Genomic DNA, 18,102 nt, shown 5'->3' with positions numbered 1-18,102 from the left:
AGCGTTACATTTTGTCATCCAGGGTGCAGAGGGTACCTGGAAGAGAATGGGGGACAAGGGATGTGAAGAAGGATGCCAAGACAAGAGTCTGATGAAGGCAACCACTTTACTTTTTCCCAAGGCTGAATTTATACCATAACAGGGGTAACAGAGGGAAGGGAGAAGTAAGAAACATTTACGCAGGCCAAGGACACAATATTCCTGTGGTCAGGGAATCGGCTGATGTTTTCCGGATGTCAGAAAGGTCACAGGTTTGTCATATCTATTAGTCAGCAGGATGTTGGTTTTTCAGAAAGGTTACAATTCATCACATTGGGTATCTTGACACATAATATTATTATTCATTTTGACCACCAGATTTGTATTAGTCTTCTGCAGCTGACTGGGGATTTTCCATGAACCCAGTCATACTTAATTCTAACCATAATAATAACATTAATAATGAAGGGCTTCAAGGGCATCGCTCCCAACAACATTTAACCATGTTCATTCTTAGAGATTGATGTGCCTTCAAAAAATGTATTTTAAGTTGTTTTGAGACTATTTCCTACTTTGGAATAAGTTGTGGCATTCAGGAAAGAATTGATTTTCTATTCCACAAAGCTTTATCCTGTAGTATGTGCCCAAGAAATTTCCATAGCAGGACCTCATATAACCACACAAGGAATTTTGGCCTTTCTTCAGTATTTATCATTTTTGAGATACTTTGCAAATATTAGTGAATTTGGTCTAGAACAAACCTATGGTGAAATATATTTATCACTTCTGTCTTGGTTAGGGCTTACGTTGCTGCAAAGACGTTATGACCAAGGCAACTCGTGTAAAGGACATTTAATTGGGGCTGGTTTACAGGTTAAGAGGTTCAGTTCATTATCATCAAGGCAGGAAGCATGACAGTATCTAGACAGACATGGCACTGATCTTGCTCTGAAGGCAAACAAAAGACTGACTTCCAGACAGCTAGGAGGATGGTCTTAAAGCTCATCCCCACAGTGACACTCTTCCTCCAACAAGTCCACTCTACTCCAACAAGGACAGACTTCTTAATAGTGCCATTCCCTGGGCCAAGCATATTTAAACCACTGCAATCCCCACCTTAGAAATAAACCATAAAGTGAAAAAGCAAGGTAAGACAACATGCCTTCGGGGACACAGAAAGAAGAGACTGCAATTAAAGGCAAAACAGACAAACAAAATATCACCCAAGGTTACACAACAAACCCTCATAAAGATACTGTTAGTTGTAGGTCATTGTTTAGTATTCTTTCAATTTCTTAAAAGTAATCCTATATAGAGAAACAGCCCAGGGCCAGTAGGTATATGGTATAAAAGCTAATTTGGCCATAGCAAGTATGTAGCTTTAGAGACATGGAATTTTAAAGGCGAGAATTTGGCAACATTTACTAATTCTCAACTTTTCCTTTTTATTGAGCACCAAAGGGAAATAACACTTCTGGTCCTGCTCCTTCCCATCATTCTATTAACAGCATCTCCATAAACATATATTGCTTTTCTGCTCTCCCATATTGGTCTATCAGGGATGAGTCAAAAATCCTAGAGAAAAATATTTCTCTGTCCTTACAAGTTCTTATGAGTTCACATCAGATGCATGGTGTCTGCCCACATTTTTCTTTTCCTCTTCTTTTTCTTTTGGATACTGTCCAGAACTTTGGGATACTATGGCCTTCTTTATTTTTTCTCTGAAGCCTCATTTTCACCAGGTAGCTAGCTGCCATGTTAGAGGAGCTCCATGGTAACTCGAATGGTGTGACGCTTTCTTTCCCTCCATTCCTCCATTCTCCTTCCCAGGGCAGCTGCTGAGATTTACAGGGTGCATTCCCAAGGTGGTTTTTTTTTTTTTTTAAATAAAAAAAATTATCTTTGAGCCTCAAAAATGATAATAAAGATTGCCTTACTGTATGCATAAGCATTATATTGGAAGGAATTAAAGGGTTAACCTGTCCTAAATCTCTCGATAGGAGTAAGAACAAATGCTTTTATCTAATTTGTACTTTCTGATACATTTATCTATTTTGTAATTTCAAATTTATCATTATGTCAGAAATCACTCAAATTCTGAGAAGAAAAATCATAAATTCTTATGATAATGTGTGATGGTTTTTAATATGCCTGGCCCAGGGAGTGGCACTATTTGGAAATGTGGCCTTGTTGGAGCAGGTGTGGCCTTGTTGGAGTAGGTGTGGCCTTGTTGGAGCAGGTGTGGCCTTGTTGGAGCAGGTGTGACCTTTTTGGAGTAGGTGTGGCCTTGTTGGAGCAGGTGTGTCACTGTGGACTTGGGCTTTAAGAACCTGCTACTAGCTGTGAGGAACCAAGTCTTCTGATAGCAGCCTTCAGATGAAGACGTAAAACTGTCAGCTCCACCTATACCATATCTACCTAGATTCTGCCATGCTCTTCCCTTGATGATAGTGGACTGAACCTCTGAACCTGTAAGTCAGCCCCACTTAAATGTTATCCTTAAAAGAGTTGCCTTGGTCATGTGGTATCTCTTATGTAAAGAGTAGTAAAACCCTAAGATACCATGTAAGACTAGTAGCAGAATCAGCTGGAGAGTTCAAGTAGGCAGACTGGATATGTGAAGAGTGTCAGAGCTGGACCTCTGGATTGTGTCTTAGACTCAATTTGCCATGGTGTTTTAATAAAACCAGGGGAAGAAATCACTTTCTCACTTATATGCCTGTCTCAATTATAATATTTCTTCTGTATGTTTTCCTAAGATATATTTGGTGGTGTATCCAATTTCACCTTCAACTTATAATGAAGTAAATTCTAGGTTTCTTCCTCTGTGGGACTGTATCCCCAGCAAAACTGTGGCTCTTAACTCAATAAACTAGTAGCTCTCCAACATACTGAATCTCAAAGCCCTTAGGAATTAAATTGAGCCTTTTCATGAACATAGCTTGACACCTCTTTTCTGAGTTTTGAATCTTTCTGTAAATTAGTAATGTCCCATAAGCAAGCATAGTTTCCCTTTACGCCCATTGCCGGAAGCACACTGAAGCTGGATAACAGACATCTAACCTACCTAGCATCACAGTAGCATATCTGAATCAGGTTTCGAAGTTCCAGTTTTGAAATAAAAGAAGCAACTTTGAAGATTCCATTTTCAAAACTTTATGATTTTCAAGACACTGATTGATGTGTTCATGGTTGCAAACATACAGAAAGTGTATTCTGCTGATTGATTCAACAGCATTTACTTACCAATCACTTATTGTATTTTGAGAGGCTTCAGGGCTGACCACAGAATGAGCATATAATAAAGACAGAGTGTCTGGAGGACAGGACACTCTACAAGGAAATACAGAATTCCTGAATGCTTCTAAGATTTTAAGAGAACTTCTATGAGAAAATCATAAAATAGGTGAGTCCAAGTTAGTCTATGAGTATGAAAAAAATCTCCTTTAAGAATGTATCATTTAGAAGCTATATGTAACTCAGTGGTAACCATTTGTCTTGTATGCAAAATGTTCTGGATTTAATCTCTGAATCAAATCTCTGCAAAGCCACACTCAATACAAACATTAGAAACCAAGAGGTGGAGGAAAATAGGGAGTAAAATCATGAAAGGCATTGTAAAATAGGTTAGACATTATTACTTGAGGAGGCACAAAAGAAGTAGTATCCAAGACAGAGGTGATTCTAAATTGAGTGTGATACATTGTAAATGCTGGCAGTCAGTGTTGCAATTTATTGGAGAAGTATGGTTGGAAATAATACTGACCATATTTGTCCAAGATCTAGGTTATAGTTATGTTTCTAATAGGAATGACAGATGTCCACCCAAGTTACTTGAAAGGACAGAGTTAAAGATGAGGGATAGAATTACTTGATACTTTTTGCGTGGTCTTTTTCTTTTTATTTAGGATGGGAAGAAAGAAAATTATTTTTGATTTATTGAGTAAAGGGCAGTTGAAATACCTAATGAGAAGATGGCAGGAATGTGTTCCAAAAAGACGGTGGGAATATGGAAATTGGTTTACACATTTAGGAGTGTTAAATGTAAATGGGACTGGTGATATATTAATTGATTTTTGCAAATCATCAATAAGAATGACTATTGTAAGGTGCCTTTGCCATGTCTGAACTATTCAGACTTACATAACTTATAAAGATTCTCAGAAGGAACTCAGACCACTGAAAGAAGCAATTTTGAAGATAGGGAGTCTTTATAGTTTTGTCTTACAGGTGATGTAGTAAAAAAAAATTGACCAGAAATCTAGACATGGTTATACTTATATTACTTTCTATGTATGTTTTTACAAGTCACGACCAAAACTGCTAATTTAAAACCAGGCTTCAAAGGGTTGACTTTTCCTGAAGGTTTCAAGGGTCTCCTACTATCTGGTAATTGATGTCTTTTGGTTGATAGTTACATTATTCTGCTGTCACATTGCTTTTTCTTGTGTCTTCTTGCCCTCTTTTTTTATTTCTTGAAAGAACTTGAGTCATTAGGTTTGGAACCTACTCTAAATCCAAGATGATATCATCTTTAGATGCTTACTTTAATCACATTTGCAGGAACTTTATTTCCCAACAAGTTCATGTTCAGAGGTGATTTAGATTAAAGCATAGGTATGACTTTCTGGAGCACAGAACACAGCCTACTGTAATGCAGTTCTCATAAGTGGAAAGACAGGGCATACAAAGGATATATCTAGCTACACACGGAGTAGTGTAGATTTTACAGTAACAGCCTGACAAATAAGATCATGAGTGAAAAGCATAGTTTAAGAAGACAGAAGCAAAGAGGTCATAGAAGTCAGATGGCACAAAACAAAAGGATCATGCTAGCACAGGAAGACAGCAATGAGTTATCCAGAAACAAGGCTGAGAGGAAATTGTTGTTTCTAAATTTTGGTAACCAATGTTCTATTAGAAGATTTCAATTTAGTGATAAAATCATTCCCTCTGCATTAAGTGTTGAAGATACTCTCTAAAGTTCCAAAGTGCAGCAACGGATGTTAATTTACTTAGGATCCTAAGTCATTTATGTGCATGCAGTTTTTTTCAAGGCCAGAAGAAGGCATGAGATCCTCTGAGACCAGAACCAAGAAGTGTTATAATACATCATTTGGGTTTTAGCACTTGAACCTGTGTTCGCTAGAAGAACAGACAATACTGTTAGGCAATAAACCATCTCTCCCACCTTCTGTCCTCTTTATTTTTCTTTGCTGTGTTTGTTAATTCACCAAGTCCACTTTGTGCCATGAACTATTAGTGGATGTGTGACCTTCCATTAAAATGTGGCCCATTCATCAGGAACTATACTCTCAGAGAAAACTGATTCTTCCTCTCACAGCACCTAAGGATTGCCTATAGCTCTGTCTAGAGGTAGGACTTCATGCCTGACCACCCACTTACTGCTATTATTTGGTCTGTCTTGAATTTGCACAAATCTAGTGGATACTGTCATAACCACTGTGAGTCATATGTATAGCTGCCCTGCTATATCCATAAGACAATTTCCTAGTAGTCATCTACTGACTCTGGATCTTACATTCTTTTGGCTTTTTCTTCTGCAATGATCTCTACATCAACTAGCCGACTGAATTATCTTCTGCTGCCTTCAGAAACAACGTTATATTATTTTAGTGGAGAAAAACTAATACTGTTTAATTGGCACTATTTCAACTTTTGGCTTTCAAATCCATACATAAGCAAATCTTTACCTGTTGTTTCTTCTTTACCTGATATTAGGTGAAGAAATTATTCATTGGCAATATCAAGATACCAATTCAAACATACTCAAAGTTAGTTGTATTGAGTTATTTTTCTGAATATCTGAGACCAGACACATTCCATACTGTGCCTTACTGAGAAGTACCACCATAGCCCTGACAAGACCTTGCTTCTGCTTTACCACTGGCCTCCTTCTGGGGAGAATTCAGTGAGTAGTTTATGGCTATATTGTGTCTTCTCTCTATATTGTTTATATTCTCCTTCAATCTATTTCTAGTCCAAGGATCACTAATTTGCAGACACCTACCCTGTAACACTTAAAAATAAGCTGACATTGAAGAAATTAGGATGCCTCACAGGTTTGGGCAAAGCTAAAATACTTCTCATCTGGTAGTTAGGACACCATGGAAGCAAAATCAAGTGCATGCTGCAGTTTGAAATTACACTGTGATTTCTCAATAATCCTACTCCATTTCTAATAAACCTTACAGAAAATGGTCATGGTCTTCCATATTTGTTGAATCAGGTTTCATAGTTGCTCAAGCACACAAATGCAGGGCATGGCTCTTTCCTCACTTCTGTTCTCTCTTCTTTCAACTTCCTTTCTAGTGTGTATTCATTTGGAAATGTGTTTTAAAATACATACTATTTTACATTATGCATTATTTTCTTTAATTTATCCACTTTCTAAGCCATAATCTCAATTCATTTTTACAGCCCTATAAATACTGAAATAAATATCTCTAAATAAATCCTTATATGCCAATATTCTTATTTTTGAAGATTAAATTCCACAAATGAAGGCTGTTGGAAATATTATTTGAACCAATTCAAAACACTATATATAACTTTAATACTCAGTTGCTGAATCTATGAAACTTCCTTTCCATAAAACATTACATTTCTCAAACGCAAAAGAGTTTTATTTTCATGGATTAAAGAAAAGCCCTGATTATTCAGAGCAATGGGATGGTTAGAATGTTTTAACAAAAGTTTCATACTTGTTCTGTACTTGGCAAGGGACATTACCTCTCCTTTTTTCTGATGTTCTGCTTCATATTCATGCCAATTTCTCATCTTGTAAAAACTGAAGAAGATGAAGGCTCATGATTCTTTGACAAATTAGTATTGTTCCCAGAACTCATTGACTTTTAGAGAAAGAAAGGCACCATTTACTGATCCTTCATGAGTTGACTTTCTACTCTTCCCACAAGGAGAGCCTGAACTTTTCCATGCCAGTATTGCAAAACCAGGAAGCTTTCTATACTGTGCAATGGTTAGAGTTGCCCTGTCTTTTGAATGCCTTATTTTTTCCCAAAATATTTATGATAACAATCATTTTGACTACTTCATATGCCTTTTCTCTTTTACTTTTTAGTTATTCAAAAAAATAATATGGAGCATATAGCCTTATAATTCCATGTTTAAATATGTAGAAGATAACTTTTCCCCCCTCAGGTTATCAGTTTGTAAATTAGGAGTATGAAATTCATTAAGGACTTCATTGAGCATACGAGTGCTAAGATTTGTAGTTTGGAGCAATGCGATATTCCAGTGAGTACCTGGATGTAGCATTATTATAGTATACTCTGTAGAATCAGGCATCAGGGTCCTCTGCACTTCATCTTTTGATGAATTGTTAAGATTGGGTTGGTTTTTTTTGTAAAGAAAATTTAAGGCCCAATATGTAAAAGTTTGATTAATAAATAGTCATCTTAATAAATAGTCATCAGTACTTGTGATGCAATATACAAAGCTTTATATAAGTCTCAATTGTCAGGTACAAAATGACCTGTTTATACTACATTTTTTCCATCTTTATTAAATTGAGTATTTCTTATTTACGTTTCAAATGTTATTCCCTTACTTGGTCTCCAGGCGAACATCCCCTAGTTCCTCCCTTCCCCTTCTATATGGGTGTTCCCCTCCCCATCCTCTCCCCCATTACCGCCCTCCCCACAAGAATTCCATTCACTGGGGTCCAGCTTTGGTAGGACCAAGGGCTTCCCCTCCACTGCTGTCCTTACTAAGCTATTCATTGCTATCTATACAGTTGGAGCACAGGATCAGTCCATGTATAGTCTTTGAGTAGTAGCTTAGTCCCTGGAAGCTCTGGTTGGTTGGCATTGTTGTTCATATGGGGTCTCAAGCTCCTTCAGCTCTTTCAGTCCTTTCTCTGATTCCTTCAACGTAGCTCTCATTCTCAGGTCATTGGCTTTCTGCTGGCATTCCCCTATGTATTTGCCATATTCTGGCTGTATCTCTCAGGAGAGATCTACATCCGGTTCCTGTCAGCCTGCACTTCTTTGCTTCATCCATCTTACCTAGTTTGGTAGCTGTATATGTATGAGTCAAATATGGGGCAAGCTCTGAATGGGCATTCCTTCAGCCTCTGTTATCAACTTTACCTCCCTATCCCCTGCTTTAAAGAAGGAGTTCCTGTTTTAAAGAAGGAGTGAAGCATCTACATTTTGGTCGTCCTTGATTTTCATGTGTTCTGTTCATCTATGGTAATTTGAACATTCGGGCTAATATCCACTTACCTATGAGTGCATACCATGTGTGTTTTTCTGTGATTGGGTTACCTCACTCAGGATGATATTTTCCAGTTCCATCCATTTGCCTACGAAACTTCATAAAGTCATTGTTTTTGATAGCTGAGTAATATTCCATTGTATAGATGTACCACATTTTCTGTATCCAATCCTCTGTTGAAAGGCATCTGGGTTCTTTCCAGCTTCTGGCTATTATAAATGAAGGCTACTGTGAACATAGTGGAGCACGTGTCTTTTTATATGTTTGAGCATCTTTTGGGTATATGCCCAAGAGAGGTATAGCTGTGTCCTCAGGTAGTTCAATGTCCAATTTTCTGAGGAACCTCCAGACTGATTTTCAGAATGGTTGTACCAGTCTGCAATCCCACCAACAATGGAGGAGTGTTCCTCTTTCTTCACATCCTCGACAGCATCTGCTGTCACCTGAGTTTTTGATCTTAGCCATTCTGACTGGTGTGAGGTGGAACTTCAGGGTTGTTTTGATCTGCATTTCCCTTATGACTAAAGATGTTGAACATTTGCTTAGGTGCTTCTCAGCCATTTGACATTCCTCAGCTGTGAATTCTTTGTTTATCTCTGAACCCCATTTTAATAGGGTTATTTGTCTCCCTGTGATCTAACTTTGTGAGTTCTTTGTATATTTTGGATATTTGCCCTCTATCTGTTGTAGGATTGGAAAAGATCTTTTCCCAATATGTTGGTTGCCGTTTTGTCCTAACAACAGTTTCCTTTGCCTTAAAGAAGCTTTGTAGTTTTATGAGATCCCATTTATCAATTCTTTTTTTTTTTTTTTTTTGGTTTTTTTTTTTCGGAGCTGGGAACCGAACCCAGGGCCTTGTGCTTCCTAGGCAAGCGCTCTACCACTGAGCTAAATCCCGAACCCCCATTGATCAATTCTTGATCTTAGAGCATAAGCCATTGGTGTTTTGTTCAGGAAATTTTCTCCAGTGCCCATGTGTTGGAGATTCTTCCCCACTTTTTCTTCTATTTGTTTGAGTGTATATGGTTTGATGTGGAGGTCCTTGATCCACTTGGACTTAAGCTTTGTACAGGGTGATATGCATGGATAAATCTGCATTCTTCTACATGTTGACCTCCAGTTGAACCAGCACCATTTGCTGAAAATGCTATCTTTTTTTCCATTGGATGGTTTTGGCTCCTTTGTCAAAAATCAAGTGCCCATAGGTGTGTGTTTTTCTTTCTGGGTCTTCAATTGTATTCCACTGGTCTACCTGCCCTGTCTCTGTACCAATACCATACAGTTTTTTTTATCACTATTGCTCTGTAATACTGCTTGAGTTCAGGGATAGTGATTCCCCCTGGAAGTCTTTTTGTTGTTGAGGATAGTTTTAGGATCCTGGGTTTTTTGTTATTCCAGATGAATTTGCAAATTTTTCTAACTCTGAAGAATTGGATTGGTATTTTGATGGGGATTGCATTGAATCCTGTTGTGGTTTGCCCTGAAGTTATCTGTATTTTGATGCCAATTCCACTGCCCCAAGGACAGCTGCCTAGTCAAGGACTCAGAACTCAGGTGACTTCACCAGAGCCATATCTCCATTGACTTTTTAAAGTACAGGTGAGGGGCAGGTACAGGATAGAAGGAGGCCTGTCATTGGAGGAGAAGGAAGGATGGGTGGGAGATAAGTTTGAAGAGGGAGGAGGAGACAGGAAGGAGGAGACAGGAAGGAGGAGACGAGAGGGAAAGGGGAGAAGCCATGGCAGGTGATGTTAAGATTCTGCTCTGTGTTTTTACAGGTTGTTATCGATGTTCCTAAGGGATGGATGGTACCAGGCTTTGTATGTTTAAGTGGACAATTATATCTTACTACCAACTGGGTCTAAGATTATTGTGTTGTGTGTTCTTTTATGTGAGGGTTTGAGTGTAGGAAAGTGTGCGGCTGGGATGTGTTTCTGCCAAGATATCTAGCAGATATCATGGCACACCGCAGTGCGGACCCAGCAAGGTAAAAGACATCAATACTTTTTTATTTATATATATATATATATTTTTTTTTTCTTTTTTCTTTTCTTTCGGAGCTGGGAACCGAACCCAGGGCCTTGCGCTCGCTAAACTTATTTATATATTTTTACAACATCAGAATCTGTAGATTGCTTTTGGTAAATGGCCATTTTTACTATATTAATCCTGCCAATCCATGAGCATGGGAGATCTTTCCATCTTCTGAGGTCTTCTTCAATTTCTTTCTTCAGAGGCTTGAAGTTCTTATTGTGCAAATCTTCTACTTGCTTGGTTAAAGTCACACCGAGGTATTTTATATTATTTGGGAATATTATGAAGGGTGTCGTTTCCCCAATTTCTTTCTCGGCTTGTTTCTCTTTTGTGTAGAGGAAGACTAGATTTATTTGAGTTAAATTTATACACAGCCACTTTGCTGAAGTTGTTTATCAGGTTTAGTAATTCTCTGGTGGAACTTAAATATACTATCATATCATCTGCAAATAGTGATATTTTGACTTGTTCTTTTCCAATCTGTATTCCTTTGATCTCCTTTTGTTGTCTGATTACTCTGGCTAGAACTTCAAGAACTATATTGAATAAGTAGGGAGAGAGTGGGCAGCCTCGTCTTGTCCCTGATTTTAGTGGGATTGCTTCAAGTTTCTCTCCATTTAGTTTAATGTTAGCAACTGGTTTGCTGTACATGGCTTTTACTATGTTTAGGTATGGGCCTTGAATTCCAATTCTTTCCAGTACTTTTATCATGAAGGGGTGTTGAATTTTTTCAAATGCTTTCTCAGTATCTAATGAAATGATCATGTTGTTTTTATCTTTCAGTTTGCTTATATAGTGGATTACTTTGGTGGTTTTCCATATATGAAACCATCCCTACGTGCCTGGGATGTGCCTTTATGATCATGATGGATGACTGTTTTGATGTGCTCTTGGATTCAGTTTGCAAGAATTGTATTGAGTATTTTTACTTTGATATACATAAGGGAATTTGGTCTGAAGTTCTCTTGCTTTGTTGGGTCTTTGTGTGGTTTAGGTATAAGAGTAATTGTGGTTCATAGAAGGAATTCGGTTGCACTCTGTCTGTTTTTATTTTGTGGAATAATTTGGATAGTATTGGTTTGAGGTCTTCTATGAAGGTCTGATAGAATTCTGCACTGAACCCATCTGGACCTGGGCTCTTTTTGGTTGGGAGACCTTTAATGACTGCTTCTATTTCCTTAGTAGTTATGGGGTTGTTTAAATGGTTTATCTGTTCCTGATTTAACTTCAGTACCTTGTATCTGTCTAGGAAATTGTCCATTTCCTGCAGATTTTTAAGTTTTGTGGAATATAGGCTTTTGTAGTAGGATCTGGTGATTTTTTGAATTTCCTCTGAATCTGTAGTTATGTCTCCCTTTTCATTTCTGATTTTGTGTATTTGGACACTCTCTGTGTCCTCTCCTTAGTCTGGCTAGGGGTTTATCTATCTTGTTGATTTTCTCAAAGAACCAACTTTTGCTTCTGTTGATTCTTTCTATGGTCCTTTTTGTTTCTACTTGGTTGATTTCAGCTCTGAGTTTGATTATTTCCTGCCTTCTACTCCTCCTGTGTGTATTTGCTTCTTTTTGTGCTAGAGCTTTTAGGTGTGCTGTCAAGCTGATATATCCTCTCTCCTGTTTCTTTCTGCAGGCATTCAGAGCTATGAGTTTTCCTCTTAGCACAGCTTTCATTGTGTCCCATAAGTTTGGGTATGTTGTACCTTCATTTTCATTAAATTCTAAGAAGTCTTTAATTTCGTTCTTTATTTCTTCCTTGACCAGGTTATCATTGAGTAGAACATGTTCAACTTTCATGTATATGTGGACATTCTTTCCTTATTATTATTGAAGACCAGCTTTAGCCTGTTGTGGTCTGATAGGATACATTGGATTATTTCTATCTTTCTGTATCTGTTGAAGCTTGTTTGGTGCCCGCGTATATGGTGGATTTTGGAGAAAGTACCATGAGGTGGTGAGAAGAAGGTATATCCTTTTGTTTTAGGATAGAATGTTCTATAAATATCTGTTAAGTCCATTTGTTTCATAACTTCTGTGAGTCTGTCTATGTCTCTGTTTAATTTCTCTTTCCATGACCTGTCCATTGATGAGAGTGGTGTGTTGAAATCTCCGACTAATATTGTGTGAGGTGCAATGTGTGCTTTGAGCTTTAGTAAGGTATCTTTTATGTATGTAGGTGCCCTTTTATTTGGAGCATAGATATTTAGGATTGAGAGTTCATGCTTGGTGGATTTTTCCTTTGATGAATATGAATGTCTTTCCTTATCTTTTTTGATGACCTTTGGTTGAAAATCGATTTTATTCGATATTAGAATGGGTCCTCCATCTTGCTTCTTCAGGCCATTTGCTTGGAAAGTTGTTTCCCAGTCTTTTAATCTGAGGTAATGTCTGTCTTTGTCTCTGAGGTGTGTTCCCTGTAGGCAGCAAAATGCTGGGTCCTCATCACGTATCCAGTTTGTTAGTGTTTGTCTTTTTATTGGGGAATTGAGTCAATTGATGTTGAGAAATATTAAAGAATAGTGATTACTGCTTCCTGTTATCTTCGTATTTGGAGATGAGATTATGTTTCTATGCTTGTTTTCTTTTTATTTTGTTGCAAAAACGATTAGTTTCTGGCTTTTTCTAAGGTGTAGCTTGCCTCCTTGTGTTGGGTTTTACCATTTATTATCCTTTGTTTGGTTGGATTTGTAGAAAGATCCATGTAAATGTTGTTTTGTCATGGCATATCTTGGTTTCTCCATCTATGTTAATTGAGAGTTTTGCTGGATACAGTAACCTGGGCTGGCATTTGTGTTCTCTTAGGGTCTGTATGACATCTGTCTAAGAACTTCTGGCTGTCATAGTCTCTCGTGAGAAGTCTGGTGCAATTCTGATTGGTCTGCCTTTATATGTCACTTGACCTTTTTCTCTTACTGCTTTTAAAAGTCTTTCTTTGTTTTGTGCATTTGGTGTTTTGGCTATTATGTGATGGGAGGAGTTTCTTTTCTGGTCCAATCTATTTGGAGTTCTGTAGGCTTCTTGTATGTTTATCAGCATCTCTTTCTTTAGGTTAGGAAAGTTTTCTCTATGATTTTGTTGAAGGTATTTACTGGTCCTTTGAGTTGGGAGTCTTCACTCTTTTATACCTATTATCCTTAGGTTTGATCTCATTGTGTGCTGGATTTCCTGTATGTTTTGGGCCAGTAGCTTTTTCCGTTTTACATTATCTTTGACAGTTGTGTCAATGATTTCTGTGGAATCCTCTCCTCCTGAGATTCTCTCTTCTATCTCTTGTATTCTGTTGGTGATGCTTATATCTATCGCCGCTTGTCTCTTTCTTTGGTTTTCTATATCCAGGGTTGACTCCCTTTGTGCTTTCTTTATTGTTTCTATTTCCATTTTTAATTCCTTCACCTGTTTGATTGTGTTTTCCTGTAATTCTTTCAGGGATTTTTGTCTTTCCTCTCTAAGGGCTTCTACTTATTTACTTGTGTTTTCCTGCATTTCTCTAAGGGAGTTCTTTATGAGTTTCTTAAAGTTCTCTATCATCATGATCAAATGTGATTTTAAATCTGGATCTTGCTTTTCTGGTGTGTTTGGAGATTCAGTGTTTGCTTTGGTAGGAGAATTGGGCTCTGATGATGCCATGTAGTCTTGGTTTCTGTTGCTTGGATTCCTGCGCTTGCCTCTCACCATCAGGTTGTCTCTGATGTTACCTTTTTCTGCTATTTCTGACAGTGGCTTGACCATCCTATAGACCTATGTGTCAGGAGTCCTGTAGACCTGTTTTCCTCTTTTCTTTCAGCCAGTTACTGGGAACAGAGTGTTCTGCTTTCAGGCATGTAGTCATAATTGTCCATTGGATTTCAGGTGTTCCTGTGGGCATGTGTCCTGAGTCCACCAGGCAGGTCACTTGGAGCAGAAATGTTCGTCTTACCTCTGTTCTCGCCCTGAAGTCTCTCCTTGGGCCTGGGTTTCAGCTCTCTGTGAGGGCAGCAACCAAAAGGGCCTGCCCCTACATCTGGGTCCCTGTGCGCAGGCGACCCTGATGGCACTAGGTGTTTTCCTCTAGAGTCAGAAATGTGGGCAGAGAGTAGTCTCCTCTGGTTTCCCAGGCATGTCTGCCCCTGTGAAGGTCTAGCTCTCCCTCCCATAGGATTTGGGTGCAGGGAGCTGTTTGACCGGGTCCATTCAGGTCCGAGCAGTATGGATCGCAGGGCTCCTGAGGCTCAACTACCCATATCTTCCTGTTCCCAGAGGCCCTATACAGCTTCCTCTTGGGCCAGGGATGTGGGCAAAGGTGGGCAGAAGTAGCAGTCTCTCCAGCCCTAGAGTCTCAGGATTGCCCACATGTGTGGTTGATGAGCTCTCTCTCCCAAACTTGAGTATTTCTTATTTATATTTGGATTGTTATTGCCCTTCACGGTTTCCAGGCCAACATCCACCTAACCTCTCCCCCTCCCCTTCTATATGGATGTTCCCCTCCCAATCCTTCCCCCATTACCACCCTCCCCACAACAATCATGTTCACTAGGTGTTCAGTCTTGGCAGGACCAAGGGCTTCCCCATTGGTGCTCTTACTAGGCTATTCATTGCTACCTATGAGGTTGGAGCCCAGGGTCAGTCCATGTATAATCTTTGGGTAGTGGCTTAGTTCCTGGAAGCTCTGGTTGCTTGGCATTGTTGTTCATATGGGATCTTGAGCCCCTTCAAGCTCTTCCAGTCCTTTCTCTGATTCCTTCAATGGGGGTCCCGTTCTTAGTTCAGTGGTTTGCTGCTGGCATTTGCCTATGTATTTGCTGTATTCTGGCTGTGTCTCTCAGGAGAGATCTACATCCGGTTCCTGTCAGCCTGCACTTCTTTGCTTCATCCATCTTATCTAACTGGGTGGCTGTATATGTATGGGCCACATGTGGAGCAGGCTCTGAATGGGTGTTCCTTCTGTCAGCTGTTTTAAACTTTGCCTCCTATTCCCTCCCAAGGTTATTCTTGTTCCCCTTTTAAAGAAGGAGTGAAGCATTCACATTTTGGTCATCCCTCTTGAGGTTCATGTGTTCTGTGCATCTAGGGCAATTCAAGCATTTGGGCTAATAGCCACTTATCAATACCATGTGTGTTTTTCTGTGATTGGATTACCTCACTCAGGATGATATTTTCCAGTTCCATCCATTTGCCTATGAATTTCATAAAGTCATTGTTTTTGATAGCTGAGTAGTATTCCATTGTGTAGATGTACCACATTTTCTGTATCCATTCCTCTGTTGAAGGGCATCTGAGTTCTTTCCAGCTACTGGCTATTATAAATAAGGCTGCTGTGAATATAGTGGAGTGTGTTTCTTTGTTATATGTTGGGGCGTCTTTTGGGTATTTGCCCAAGAGAGGTATAGCTGGGTCCTCAGGTAGGTCAATGTCCAATTTTCTGAGGAACCTCCACGCTGATTTCCACAGTGGTTGTACCAGTCTTCAATCCCACCAATAATGGAGGAGTGTTCCTTTTTCTCCACATCCTCGCCAGCATTTGCTGTCACCTGAGTTTTTGATCTTAGCCATTCTCACTGGTATGAGGTGAAATCTCAGGGTTGTTTTGATTTGCATTTCCCTTATGACTAAAGATGTTGAACATTTCTTTAGGTGTTTCTCAGCCATTCAGCATTCCTCAGCTGTGAATTCTTTGTTTAGCTCTGAACCCCATTTTTTAATAGGGTTATTTGTCTCCCTGCGGTCTAACTTCGTGAGTTCTTTGTATATTTTGGATATAAGGCCTCTATCTGTTGTAGGATTGGTAAAGATTTTCTAGTGTTTCATTTTAAATTATGTAGGGCTCGTTACTCTGCTCTTAGGTTCCAATACAGTACTTTCTTATGCTCAGTAAAATTACAAATCACTTGAGTTGTGATCTTATCATCTATTTGTAGCCTCAAAGTTTCTCTTGATATGTAAGCTTCAACTAGAATGCCCTGTACTACTGATTTGACTATTAATAGCCTGTTGTGAGGTACTTTTTATTGTTTATACAATTTAGCCTGAAGAGTACACCATACAAAACAGCATATTAACAATGTTAACTCAACCAAACCCTTTGCATGAATTTGATCTACAAGTATGTTTGTCTCCCCGCCACCTCACCCCCCGGAAAATCTCATTTGAATAATATCTAATCACGACTTAGGGTTCACACTAGTTTCCACTAGAATACTAGGGATACTGTAGAAAGAGGAAATCATTTTGCATATCATTGTTCATAATTGATGTCTCTAAAGTTTTCAAAGATACTGAGCATTTAATAAGTAGATAATTTCATTGCATTCACTTGAAAAAGAGAAATTAGGCAAAATTTTAAATCCTCATATCATAAAGATGAAAATAACTATCATTCAAATCTTATCCAAAGACACACAGTCCTTCTATTACGTAGATTACATTCTGTAGAAGGACATAGCAAAGAGGTAACACCCAACATCGAATGTATAATTAGATAAGAATACACGCAACTATGTTATTGTAAATGAAGAGATAGTTCTAGATAGATGGATAGAGAAACTCCTTGGTTTTACATAAGTTCCTAAATTAATTGGCTGTATTTATTGTCCATCATTATAACAAAATATCTAAAATGATTATTTTACAAAGCAAATATTGATTTTGCTGAAAAGATTTTAAGGTCCAAGTCAATAATCTTTGATATCAATCATGGTGTATGTAGTGGGATAGTACATGTTTGGAGGAGCATTTGGTAGAAAAAACCATTCACCTCATGTCTAAAGATTAAAGGAAGGTTTAAAACAAAGCACTGGGTTCCACATTTTCCACTGATAGAATGACTTTAGTCTCCCAAATACTTCCTAGTAGATTTGTCATGCCTACCCTCCACCCTATCCTATTGCCCTGGACACTAAATCCCATTAGCCTTTGAGGGACATTAAAAGTCTAAGTGTATCTGTTGTTGTGTGATATCAAAATTATTTCACCTTTTCTAGTCTCTTTCCTTATGGAAACAAGACAATTGATACTGCAACACTAACAAGAAGTCTGAACATTTTTCTTTAAATATCTAACTATAGGATGTATCTTCACCAGAAAGTTTGTCACTTACCATATCCTCACTCTATAGTAACACTTTAAAAATAAATACCTCACCCAAAGCTCAGAAAAACTCTAGAAGCTATTTTTATTTGTTATAAATATTATTAAAAATAAAACTCAACTTCAGAGATAGGGATTGGGGTGATATCAGTAATATTCTTAAATCTCAAGCCTGGTGGTACTAGAGTTTTATTAATTCAAATACTTTTTAAACTCAGCAATGTGGTGACAATTTTGGAATTTTGGTTTCCTTAAAAAAAACACAGAAGTAATATGAGAAAGTGCTTTTATTTTAATCCCATATGTGGGCATATAGGGCTACTTTGAACTGACTGCAACAGGTGACTATGACTTACCTTGTGCTCTAGCAGAAGCATGTTTTTGTCTGCTGCAGAATGTTTTTGCGATTGTATGGCATTTGGAATTCAGAATACATCTAAATGCTTGAGCCCTGAGAAGTGAAGTTGGAGAGTGTGCCTATATGAGAGGAGTTGGTTGCAGTGTTAGAAATCATGCTCAAAGGGGGCAACAAAAGGAAAAAATAAATCCAGGAATCTCTCTCTCTCTCTCTCTCTCTCTCTCTCTCTCTCTCTCTCTCTCTCTCTCTCCCTCTCCCTCTCCCTCTCCTTCTTCCTCTCTCTGTCTCTCTCTTCTATCCTTATTTTTGTCCAGTCTAGTGTTAGGGGGAGACATTCGTGTGAGAGGCGATGAAGGATAAAAAGAAGAAGAATCTACAAAATAGGAAAAGAGCACCTACAAGTGGTTCCTCAAT

This window comes from Rattus rattus, chromosome 5, assembly GCF_011064425.1.
Source record: "Rattus rattus isolate New Zealand chromosome 5, Rrattus_CSIRO_v1, whole genome shotgun sequence".
NCBI lineage: Eukaryota > Metazoa > Chordata > Mammalia > Rodentia > Muridae > Rattus > Rattus rattus.
The sequence above is the reverse complement of the archived record's forward strand: the minus strand, read 5'-3'. Positions refer to the sequence as shown.